Source organism: Hibiscus syriacus, unplaced genomic scaffold, assembly GCF_006381635.1.
Source record: "Hibiscus syriacus cultivar Baekdansim isolate YM2019G1 unplaced genomic scaffold, ASM638163v2 tig00010479_pilon, whole genome shotgun sequence".
NCBI lineage: Eukaryota > Viridiplantae > Streptophyta > Magnoliopsida > Malvales > Malvaceae > Hibiscus > Hibiscus syriacus.
This window is the reverse complement of record NW_024062217.1, coordinates 1-11,335: the sequence shown is the minus strand read 5'-3', so window position 1 is coordinate 11,335 and position 11,335 is coordinate 1. Positions and strand designations below refer to the sequence as shown.

Genomic DNA, 11,335 nt, shown 5'->3' with positions numbered 1-11,335 from the left:
CCATCTTTTGAAACAGTAATTGCATGTTTATATACTTTCAAGTTGAATAATACAATAATTAAACATCATCAGCAGAAAAAAACTATACATAAAACATTTAGAATCAAGGAAAGAATTAACATATCTGTAATGTGTAAAGTATTGTAATTATGAATTGGGGTATTTTAGTCTTATACGGATGATCGGATGAGTAATATATATATATATATATATATATATATATATATATATATATATATATATATGCCCATGTGTTACCATTTTCCCTCCATGCACGTCTTTTATTATAGTAGAAAAATTAGTCACTTTCAAGTATCAAATTAATAAGACAAAATAGTTTGAACCTTTTTATATTATCCTCTTCTCCTTTCATCATCCAATAGATCCAGTAAATATCTACTGTGGAAATTATAAAGAAAATTAACCTTTATCCCTAACGTTTTATGGAAGAACACACATATATATCTAGAGAGAGGGGTTGGTAGAGTTTACATATATAGTCATCCATAACAGAGATTTAAACAGCGGTTTCTTATCGGAATAACGGTCGTTATATAGCAGTAAAGGTATCGTCTGAAATCATTATTTCACAATTGCAATACCTGCAACGACTACAATAACACCCACTATTGCCGCAATCGCGATAAACACAATGCAACCGAATAATGCGGCTGCAACCATAATCTATCCCTGATCTATATTTTAAGAAAATAGAACTTGAATGTTTAGGCTTTTGATGATAAGAAACCAGTACAACAATACTAATATTCAAACAGCAATAAGCAGCTAAATGAATACATAAAATCCATATTATTGTGTTGTTTGGCTACTGATCGTACTAAGAACTTGATGGAGTATACTCACAGACTACCTCAGTTTCTACTTCTTTTCTGTGAAAGTTTCGGTGGCACCCACAAGCCGCACATGTTAAAGCCCCAGTAGTCCCTTCAATGCCACTGGCCATGAACTCCCGGCAGCCATCCACTGCATACCCCCATATTCGTCGCATTGTTCTTCCGACACTCCCTGTATCGAACCACCAAAGACGAAGTGCTCGAACTTCTTTTCAACACCACTGGACATTTCTTCATTCCTTTGGAAACCCTAATTCCTCTTTGGGAGTGGTTTTATCGAAGAGGATCTAAAAAGCCAGCTCTCTCCTTATGAACTAAGCTACGAAAGGAAAAACGGAAAAAAGAAAAAGGAATTGAAAGAAAAAGGTACCTAGCTTTAATGCGGTTTGTTGACTAACCCTAACCCTAGCATGTATATTATTTATAAGGGGTCGGTGACATTGCTCTAATTCATAGAAAGTACCATCCTCGTTTGACCCTTACTTCATGTGCTTTGTAACAATACATACATAAAGAGACATGGAGAGGTGTAGCTAGAGGGGATGTCAGCCAACAACCCTGTTTATCCAAAACTTACCACCTAAACTTCATTGGAGTGGCTTGAGGTAGCTGTTCGGTAGACATGGAGATGTGATTGACTCATACATAGCTAGGAAGAAGGATATGGCCGGGAAACGTTTCGGCTTTGTTAGCTTCTATATCTTCAAGGTCAACTTTTTCCATAGCTTTAACCTTGTTTACCGCTTCTTGAAAAGCAATAAAATGATGAGAAACCAGAATTCTCTTATACTGAGAATCCAATCCATAAACGAATCTATCAATTCTAGATTTCTCAGTTGGAATAAGCTCCGAAGAAAATTGAATCAACTTGTGAAATTCACATTCGTACTCATAAAATGTTTTTCCAGATTGCTTTAAGTTTAGGAACTGTTGCATCATCTCATTAACAAACACATCCCTAATATACTTTTCCTTGAATTCCCTCAGAAAGAATTCCCATGTGACCTGCTCAGTGGAAACTCGTGCAACGACTGTATTCCACCACACACTGGCTTGCTCCATTAGTAGAGACACAACCCCTTCCAATATTCCTTGATCATCACAAGGAATCCTGTTGAGCATGTTCTTAACATCATTCAACCAGAAGTCAGCAGCCATTGCATTAGCATCTGAATCACCTTGAAATTCAGATGCTCTCATCTTCCTCAATTCTTTTGGAACTGACACTGGGTTCGACGGTTAATAATAGTGTCTATGGCTTGTAAGAACAACTCCCGATCTTAAACAGGCATATCTTGTTGATTCAAATTAGACAACTCTACATTCGGCTGAGCATTGGGTGGATTCTGATTCACCTCATTACTCCCACTTTGTATAGGAGTAACATGCTCGCCTGCCGTACTCGATTCTTGATGATCTGACATATGAACAAAGTCAAAATCATCGTCCATTAGTAGAGAGTAACTTTACTCCTAATAAGCATCATCACAGTATATATACAACTATCAGTAATTTTTGACAACCTAGTGGCATGTATACACTTTTTAACTTAAAACAATCTCGGTTTAGTCCTAGAATCGGCTAAACCTTGCTCTGATGCCAATAAATGTAACACCCATAACCCGTACAATTATACCTGTATAGATTAAAGATGTCACCCGAATTTCAAAAACATTTTATCATTTCAAAATCGATTTAAAATTTATTTTCTTAAAATGGTAGTTGATATTATAAAAATATCATATCATATAAATTATGTTTCGTTGTAACAAATTTAATTCAAAAGATTTTTTTATTATGAACAATACACGTGAATAGTAAATATGAATAGTGTACAGTGTACACTAAACAGTGGGGGAATCGGTTCCCTTAGTAGGGAATTGGTACCCCAAAAGCATTCTGGAAATTTTCTTAAAACATGGTTACTATTCATTACTACAGTTACTGCTACAGTAACTTCCGAAAATGCATATAAATTCCTAAAAATTCCATTTTTGTTTCTAATTTGTTCAGCAAATCAAATAAAACATTAATAATTACATGCCACTAATTAACTCTATATTACATCTTAGGTGTCTTACTAATATAGAAATATACTTCTTGATGCTTGATTTCTCTTTGAACTCCTTATTCGACTACTGCTTTTTACTTACGCGTGAAAATCATCACACGCTAAGTATATACTTAGTGAGACAATTAAAACAATAACAGTGCAATACAACTCATGCATGAATTTCATTGTCAAAAACAAATGTCATTAAATCATATTAATAGTTATCCAATATTTTACCATGATCAAAATAATATAACTGAATATAAAATTTCTTATCAATACACTTGCCATTTATTCCATAAGCTCAAAAGCTTATTTTCATGGTTACCATTTATTATCCAAAAATCTATAAACATAGACAATAGTCCAATATATAACCCTGAGGAGCCTTGGAATTCCAGTAATATTTGCACCGTAGTGCTACACATAAGGTCGTGCCCACCATATACACCGAAGTGTATTACACATAAGGTCGTGCCCACCATATACATCGAAATGTATTACACATAAGGTCATGCCCACCATATACACTTAGTTTCCTTACACACTATAGTGAAATATAAACCTGCAGCTGCTATACTTTATGGCATACCAACTATACCCTATCCTTCAATGACTTACTTGGGCATATAGTCTATTTTTATTCAATCCATCCATGGCAAAGTATATTATCAAATTTAACATGGGTAGTTCATACCCGAAAAATTCATGGTAAAATATCACATTTTTCATGATCAATGCATTTTAATCTCATACTGTGATATTTCAATGTCATGTCGAAGTTATAAAAATAACATATATCATGCTGATATAAATAAGGTCGACTTATCGCAAGTCTTCCGGATGATGTATAAAACATCCATGTATAATTTCATTCATGTATTGCACTCACCTTGACACTTTATATAATCCACAAACATATGATTCACTAATTGTCCACAATAACCCTTTTTTCTATTTGCTTGCTTTGCTAACAAATCTATCACAATATGTATTAATCACAAATGTATAACGATACATATGTTAGTATTGTACTAACATAAATACATCCCAAAATAGCTCCATAATATATTTCAAACTCATTATCTATCAAAATATTATCTCTTACTAATTCCTTTTAACATTGGAATCAACTTTTCCAATTTACACAAAATGTCCTTCACTATTTTATCACATACATTCTTTTAAATTCCCAATCAACAATTTCCAGCATAGTACATCAATTATACAACACTTATACAACAACCCCTCAATTTTCTAGAATTTACAAATTGATCTCTAACTTTTCAAAAATTATGAAATAGTCCCCAAATTTTCTAAAGCTTGTAGAATACTTCCTTCATCATTTCCAACCATATATAATTTTTCCATAATTATTCTTACTCAAACAATCCATGGCCAAAACTTAAAGAACAAGTTTTAGAAAGATTAAACATGTTATAATCATCATACATACTTGAATATTAATATACAACATGTAAATCATCAAGATTTATCATCAATTTCATGAATCCTATCATGAACATAAACCCTTAGATTTAAGATCTTTGAAATCCAACAAGATTAGAAAGAAATACTTGTACCAAATGATAACGTTTTTCACGTAGATCATTTTCCTATTTTACGGTATAACCCAAATTCAAAAGGAATTGACTCAAAAATTGAAAATAAAATATTTTCCTTACCTTGGAAGAACTCACGTGAAGATACTGAAGAAGATGAACATTGGCATGATATTTTTGATTGATATCATGCTTATCATCCTTTAAAAACAATTATTTAAATCATTAACTTGGAAAATACTAATGTACCCTTAATAAAACTTCATAATCACCATTAAACCAAGATAAATATCCTTCTCATCTTCAAAATCAAATAAATATCAGCCTTGTCATCTTTCAATAGTCAAAGATGAACAAATTAGTTTTTCACTTTACCGTTTTGCCCTTGAAATTTCCAAAATTTACAATTCAATCACTTTAATCAAACAATTCAACTTAAACATGAAATTAAACCATAAAATATTATTTTCCAACATTTCAAAAATATGAAAATAATATTTTTATTTCTTATTTTCGTGGCCCATTTGAATTTTTCCAAAATTAAATTTTGGTCCTTAAACTTTTCAAAGTTTATACTTTGGTCACCAGACTTTACCAAATAATAATTTGGTCAATAAATAAATCCATTTATGGAATAAAATTCTTTTTAGGAACTTTATCACTTTATCCCCTAAAATTTCTTCCAAGTTTTATACTTTGACCATCAAACTTTCAAAAGTTACATTTTGGTCACTAACCAAAATTTGGGGTATTACAGTTTGGACCTTACTCTGATAGAAGGTGGTCTGGGTTATAGTTTGTTTAGGTTTTATTAATATTCGGTTAATCCAAGTGAGAAATTTAGAGATATTTTAGGAGACGTTTGTGGATATTGGTTCGATTGGACCCGTTTTGGCTGCAAAGCGGCGAAGAGTTTTAGGAGCACTGTAAATGTGGAACAAAGAGGCCGATAGGATTATAGTTGTTGAAGTGCAAGTGGAGTCATGGTTAATTAAGCTTCAAGTGTAAGCAGGTAATGTAGTTGGAATGTCACGAGCGTGAGGATCTAGCAAAAGAAATGAAAAAGCTTTGGGATTTGTTGAAAATGGAGAAGGATGTAGGGTGCTAAATATCCAGAATAATCTGGTTGTAAATTGGGGATGAGTTCTCAGTTTTTTATAGTAAAGCAGTCAAATTCTATACGATGCTCTGTTATTTCTATCCGAGAGGGTGTCAGTTTTGAGATAAGGTTGTTCTTTGTTCGGAAATGCTGTGAATTTAGTTATTGGGATTGTTGTGGAGGGCCAGTGCCCGCTTTGATGTTTTCGTTTTGTTAGCGTCAGTGGACATGTACTTTGTACTTGTTAAGAGTACTCTTTTCCTCCAACTAAGTTTAGGGAGGTTTTTAACGAGACTCTTAATATAAGTTTGTTTAATTAATAAAATTCATCTTGCCGAGCAAAAAAAAATCATCAATAACCACATCTCATCACACAAACGCATATATATATGCAATTTTTTTAATGAAAGTGTGTTTAGATTATAGTAGTATTTATTCAAAAATAATAAAAATTTAGGTACGAGATTGGAACTCGACGGATTTTGACACAATCAAACCTTATTGGGTTCTTTTTAAAAAGAAAATTGGATTCGAGTTGGATAGGGTCGTATCGAATTGGTTTTTTTAAGAGGTAAGTTTGGGTTAGGTCAGCTTCACGTTTAGGGTGAAAAATATTCGACCATACCCTTCTCGAAAAATAATGTAAGTATACCTTCTATATTTAGGAATAATTATAATAATACCTCTCTCTACATTATCTTTTCAATTAGATCCCTATTTTATAGAAGATGATTAATATTTTTATAAATAAATATGTTTCAGATCAAGTCAGGTTAAATTCGAGTTTTACCTAAAAGACGTGTCGGCTTTCATGTCGGGTGAAATCATACTAAATCCGATCAGGTTGAATTCGGGTGCAGAGTGTATATGTTTGGGTCGGGTCAAGTCAGGTTGGTCAGAAACTCGACCATGTCCATCCCTACTTCATACGTAACTATTTGAACCCAAAACCTCTAAAAACGAACAACATTTCCTTTTACTATTTAAACTACTTAATTTATATTTTTCTTATTTCCGTTTATGTATAGAAATTTGAAGCATGGAATTAAAACCATAAATGTCCTTTCAATATATTGTAACTGTTTGATGAGCAAGAAATAGACAAAATTAATGCGATAGGGAGATAACATGAATTGACTGGAAGAAATCCTTTTCCTTAGATAACATAAGAAGTGTCATTGGAAGTGATATTTCAACTGAAGGTAATGATATGACCAAAAAGACCGGTGAATTATTAGCCAAAATAGAGTGGGTCGCATATGATGCTGAAAAGGCAGGTTTGATATGGCCCTCGGAAATGTGGCAACAACTTTTGTTTACTTTCCCTTGCGTCATATGAATTAGGAGAATCATAATCTTGTAAAATTTCGATATTTTCTTTGGGTTGAACGGTAAATTTAATGTTTTCTGATGTTTAAATTTTATATTAATTTATTAAAATAAAATTTAAAACAACAATTTTTTATCATAATCATACTAAAACAATATTATTTATCAAAGTGGTACTCTTTTGACAAAGATGCCCCGGGAAGTGTCTTTGTCAATGTCACATGTATTTTGTGCGGTCTCTTATGTTGGCGTCTTACAGGACATAAATGAAAGAAATGAGAATAACGAGCTAAAAAGTATATGAATATTATTAAAAAATAAAAACGTGCGTACTTTTCTTTGACACGTATTTACATGTGTATGAGCTACTCAGATGGCAACAATGATATGACATGAATATAACATCTAGACCCGATCGTTACGTCGTGCGACATTTAAATGGGACTCATCCCAAAAGAGTTAGTGTTCTCCTCAATGATTTGTGCCTTAACTTAATCTGCTATAAAGTCATGCCACACTTGACAATAGTCATTCACTCGGTTCATTAGACAATCTCAAAACAATTTGTCCGAATAAAAAAAAGTAACAAATTAGTCCACAAGCCACAATAAGATCCCAGAGCTACAAGTACTCTTGGAAGGAAGATCACGTGGGACATAGTGAATGCTAGAGTGCAACCTCAGTACTTAACAAGAACGCGATATGGGACCTAAAGGCTGAACTGTTCCTAGGTATAATTCTAGAGAGACATTGTACCATCCACTTGGTCCAAATGTCCGCGCACTTAGGGACCTCATGAGCCTAGGAAAAGGCACTTACACTATGATAGCTCCACATGCAAACTCAAGGTGAGTGGGATACTGAAGACCCAACAACAGATCACTCCCCTAAAGAGCTAAAGAAACTTATCAGATCTAACACCAATAGATGTTTGAATGTTTGAAAGTAGGCCATTTCCTTGAAAGATCCTAATCACCTTTCTTCAAGCTTTTTATTGACTCACGATCGCATCTACTAAATCCATCATCGAGTTATTATTAGGGTAATCTCATGGACACGAGTTTTCCTTGACATTCTCACACACTCATTTTGGTCGATGTCCTCATTGACACTAAAAAACATCTTAGTTTCTTGTTACAAAGAGTTTACGCTCTAACGAGATCTATCACTTGCCCTCATGAACTCGATCATGATTCGTTCCTCAGACATCAAACTCATAATTCTGAATAGAGTAAACTCACTTACCTTATGTTTTCCTCTTATTTCCATTGAGTTTATTGCACTTAAGGATGTAACCTTAAGGAACCATTCTTGTTATTTACTTAACATTCTAGATACCATCACATCATTTTGAATCATATTGCACCACTTGGTGTTCACCCTTTTTGTAGCTAGCACTTTGTGGTATCTCTAAGATGTGTCACTTATGACAAGGTACAAGTAATCATTCTCAATGGTATCATTATAGTTCTAAAATATACGAGCTTTCAAATGTGTTAGACATATCCCAACTCTGGTTCTCTCGGCCCTTCGTAGACACTTTCTCAAAATTTGGTCCAACTCAGTCCTTTTGGCCCTTTATAGTCACCTTATCTAAGCTTGGTCCAACTTAGGTCCTCCTGGCCAACAATTACTCCCCTTTAGCATCACTAATAAGAACTAAAGGCTCCACCACTTTTATTCTAGTCCAAGTTTCTCTTCAATAGCAATGGAATACTTGTTTCATCACTAAACACAAAAGCACAATTAGCCAAACACCAGTTAGCCCAAAATATAATAATATGAATATAAATACACCATACCAAGACATTGAAGTACTATTCACTTATTGACACCATGCCATGTGGTTTAACTCATTGAAACCATTCCTTTACGAATCCACTTCCTGTGGCTCTACATTCTCCCTCACTTAATCTCATGACTTCCTTGTCATGAATATTATTATACTTGATTTCCACGACATTGTTCTTCAGATCCACTCTTTTATGTCTCGATCTTCTCCCTCACTCGATTTCATAATGCTCTCGTCGAGCCTACAATCGCACTCCACAATATTCTCCCTACAATCAATAAGATTGATTGATGTTAAGGAATATTTATTAACATAATTACCTCTTTTTACCCACTTTGTCTCGAACTCAAGGAATCTTCCACATAGGCAGTTTATCCAAATAAAGAAATATCTCCCATGTGAATTAAGATTTTTTTTGGTAACCTGCATAGGATCACCCAAATGTGGCCCCGTCCACAACAGCTAGAGATTTTCGTCAAATTGATACCCAACACAGAGTGAAGCTGGTTTAACATCATAGTTTTTCAATCCTTGAAAAATGAATCGACCACCTATTGCCACATTTCGGACTATTCTCGGTCTCTTAAAGAACTCTACTACATTTTTTTTTGTTGAGAGTCCCAAATAAGTCTGACTAAACTCTTACATGACTCTTTTCTAACACCTACTAAAGGAGTTCTCAATGCCCTTAATTTGGGACTTCTAAAATATTTTTTTCATATCATAGAACTATGTTTGATTACGTCACCCTCAACATAGTAGTGGAAGAAAAATTGTCTCACTAGTATCTCAAAAGCCAAAATAGAGGAAAGTATTGATTAGTCCAAATAATATAATAAAAAATATTAAATATATATCGATGTGCCCAAGTATTTTTCACTCACTCTCCTTGTTTAACGTTGGATGACACTTCAGGTTGATAATTATCTTGATGAAATGACCCAAAATGGCTCATATATTTTAATGTGTAGACACTAGTTTTTTACCCATTTATTTTTATTTTATTATTATAATTACTATTATAATTATTATTATTAAATAATATTTTTTTTACATTTCCAGGCCATATACAACCAAGTGGCCCAACTAGAATCAACCCAGCCCATTTTACAACCAGAACCGGCCTAACAGAACCCTAAACTCAACAAGGGTTTCATCATCTCAGCCTCAGTCGCCAACGATCTCAGTCGTTGGATTTGAGAGATCTAACTATCTACAGATGCTTTCAGATGAAAACCCTAGGGTATGATACCCTAGGGCCACGTCGCAGCCGCCTCTACCATACCACCTCACTGCGGACGCTGCTGCCACGCCCAACCTTCGCCGAAGTTTCCAGAAACGTCGCGTCACCGCCCCACGTCGAAGCCCTATGGTAAGTCACCACCATAGATATGGTGAGTCACCAAATCCACCCTTAGGACCGGTCCATGGCGAGAATCATGGTGGCATATAAAGCCACCACCGAACCTGCAAGGAAAAGGAGAGGAAGAACCCGAGAGCAACCATAAAGAGAAACGACGAACACATCAAGCAAAGAAACAAAAAAGAGAGAGCAACACAACAAACTATATACAAAAGAAAATGACCAATGATCCCAGTCAACCACGAATCAAAAGAAAAGAGAAGAAAACTACCCTGCTCGTCAATTTCACCGTGAAAACTGAAGGTAATACCTACGGTTTTTTTTATATATTTAGGGAAATCTACAGGCTTTTAGCAAAACCCACCTTAGATCTAGATGAAGGAAAAATATAAACTGTAATTTGGGGGTATTTTTGTAAATTCAGCCCCAGATACGGTGGCCGGCGGCATGTGGCTGTCGGCCGGCGATCGGATTCCCTTCGATGAGGGAACCTAGAGAGAAGCCAGAGAAAAATGTTTCTCTGTTTTAGAGAGAGAACGAGGAAGAGAGAAATGAAAATTTGGCCTTAAGGTCGGTTTTAAAGGGGGTATAAATACCCTCACCAAAACGACGTAGTTTTGGTGAGGGCCTTTGTGTAATTTCATACATGGACAAACATTGTCCGCAATACCCTATAGTTTGTAATCCTTTCTTTTTAGTCACTAAATACATAGAGCATATTAATTTTGCCTTCAAGTTTTACTTTATTATATTTAAGTCATTACTTATACATATTTATATATTTAGGATAAATATCACATTTAATCCCTAAAATTTTGATAACATTTATTTTAATCCCGAAATAATTAATTAAGGCTAAATTCGAATTAGGTATATGAATTTTAATATTTTACGTTTAAATTACATTGTTTTAATTACGTTAATTTTAGTCACTAAATTAATAATAAGGTAAAATAGCATGCTTAGCCTCTGTAATTTTAAATAATTAATTATGAATTAGGTACTTAATTTTAATATGTTATAAATTAATCACTAAGTTTAATATTTTCATTTATTGTTAAATACAAGTTTTACCACTTTTTTACTATAGTTTTAATTTTAATTATTTTAGTTATTGTTTAAATATATTTTAATTTTATATGTTTAATTAAATATTTTAATTATTATTATTTAAATTATATTAATATATATTATTTAATTTTATAAAATAAATATCCTACTTTTATAAATTATATATATATTAATCTATTTTTTTAAAATGTTTTATTAATATTTAGTTATTT

The 11,335-nt window shown here is 33.5% G+C and overlaps 1 pseudogene; it reads right to left on the bottom strand.

Moving 5' to 3' along the window:
• Positions 1 to 813: 813 nt before the first annotated feature.
• Positions 814 to 1,091, bottom strand: LOC120203871 (annotated as a pseudogene).
• Between the last annotated feature and the right edge of the window lie 10,244 nt (positions 1,092 to 11,335).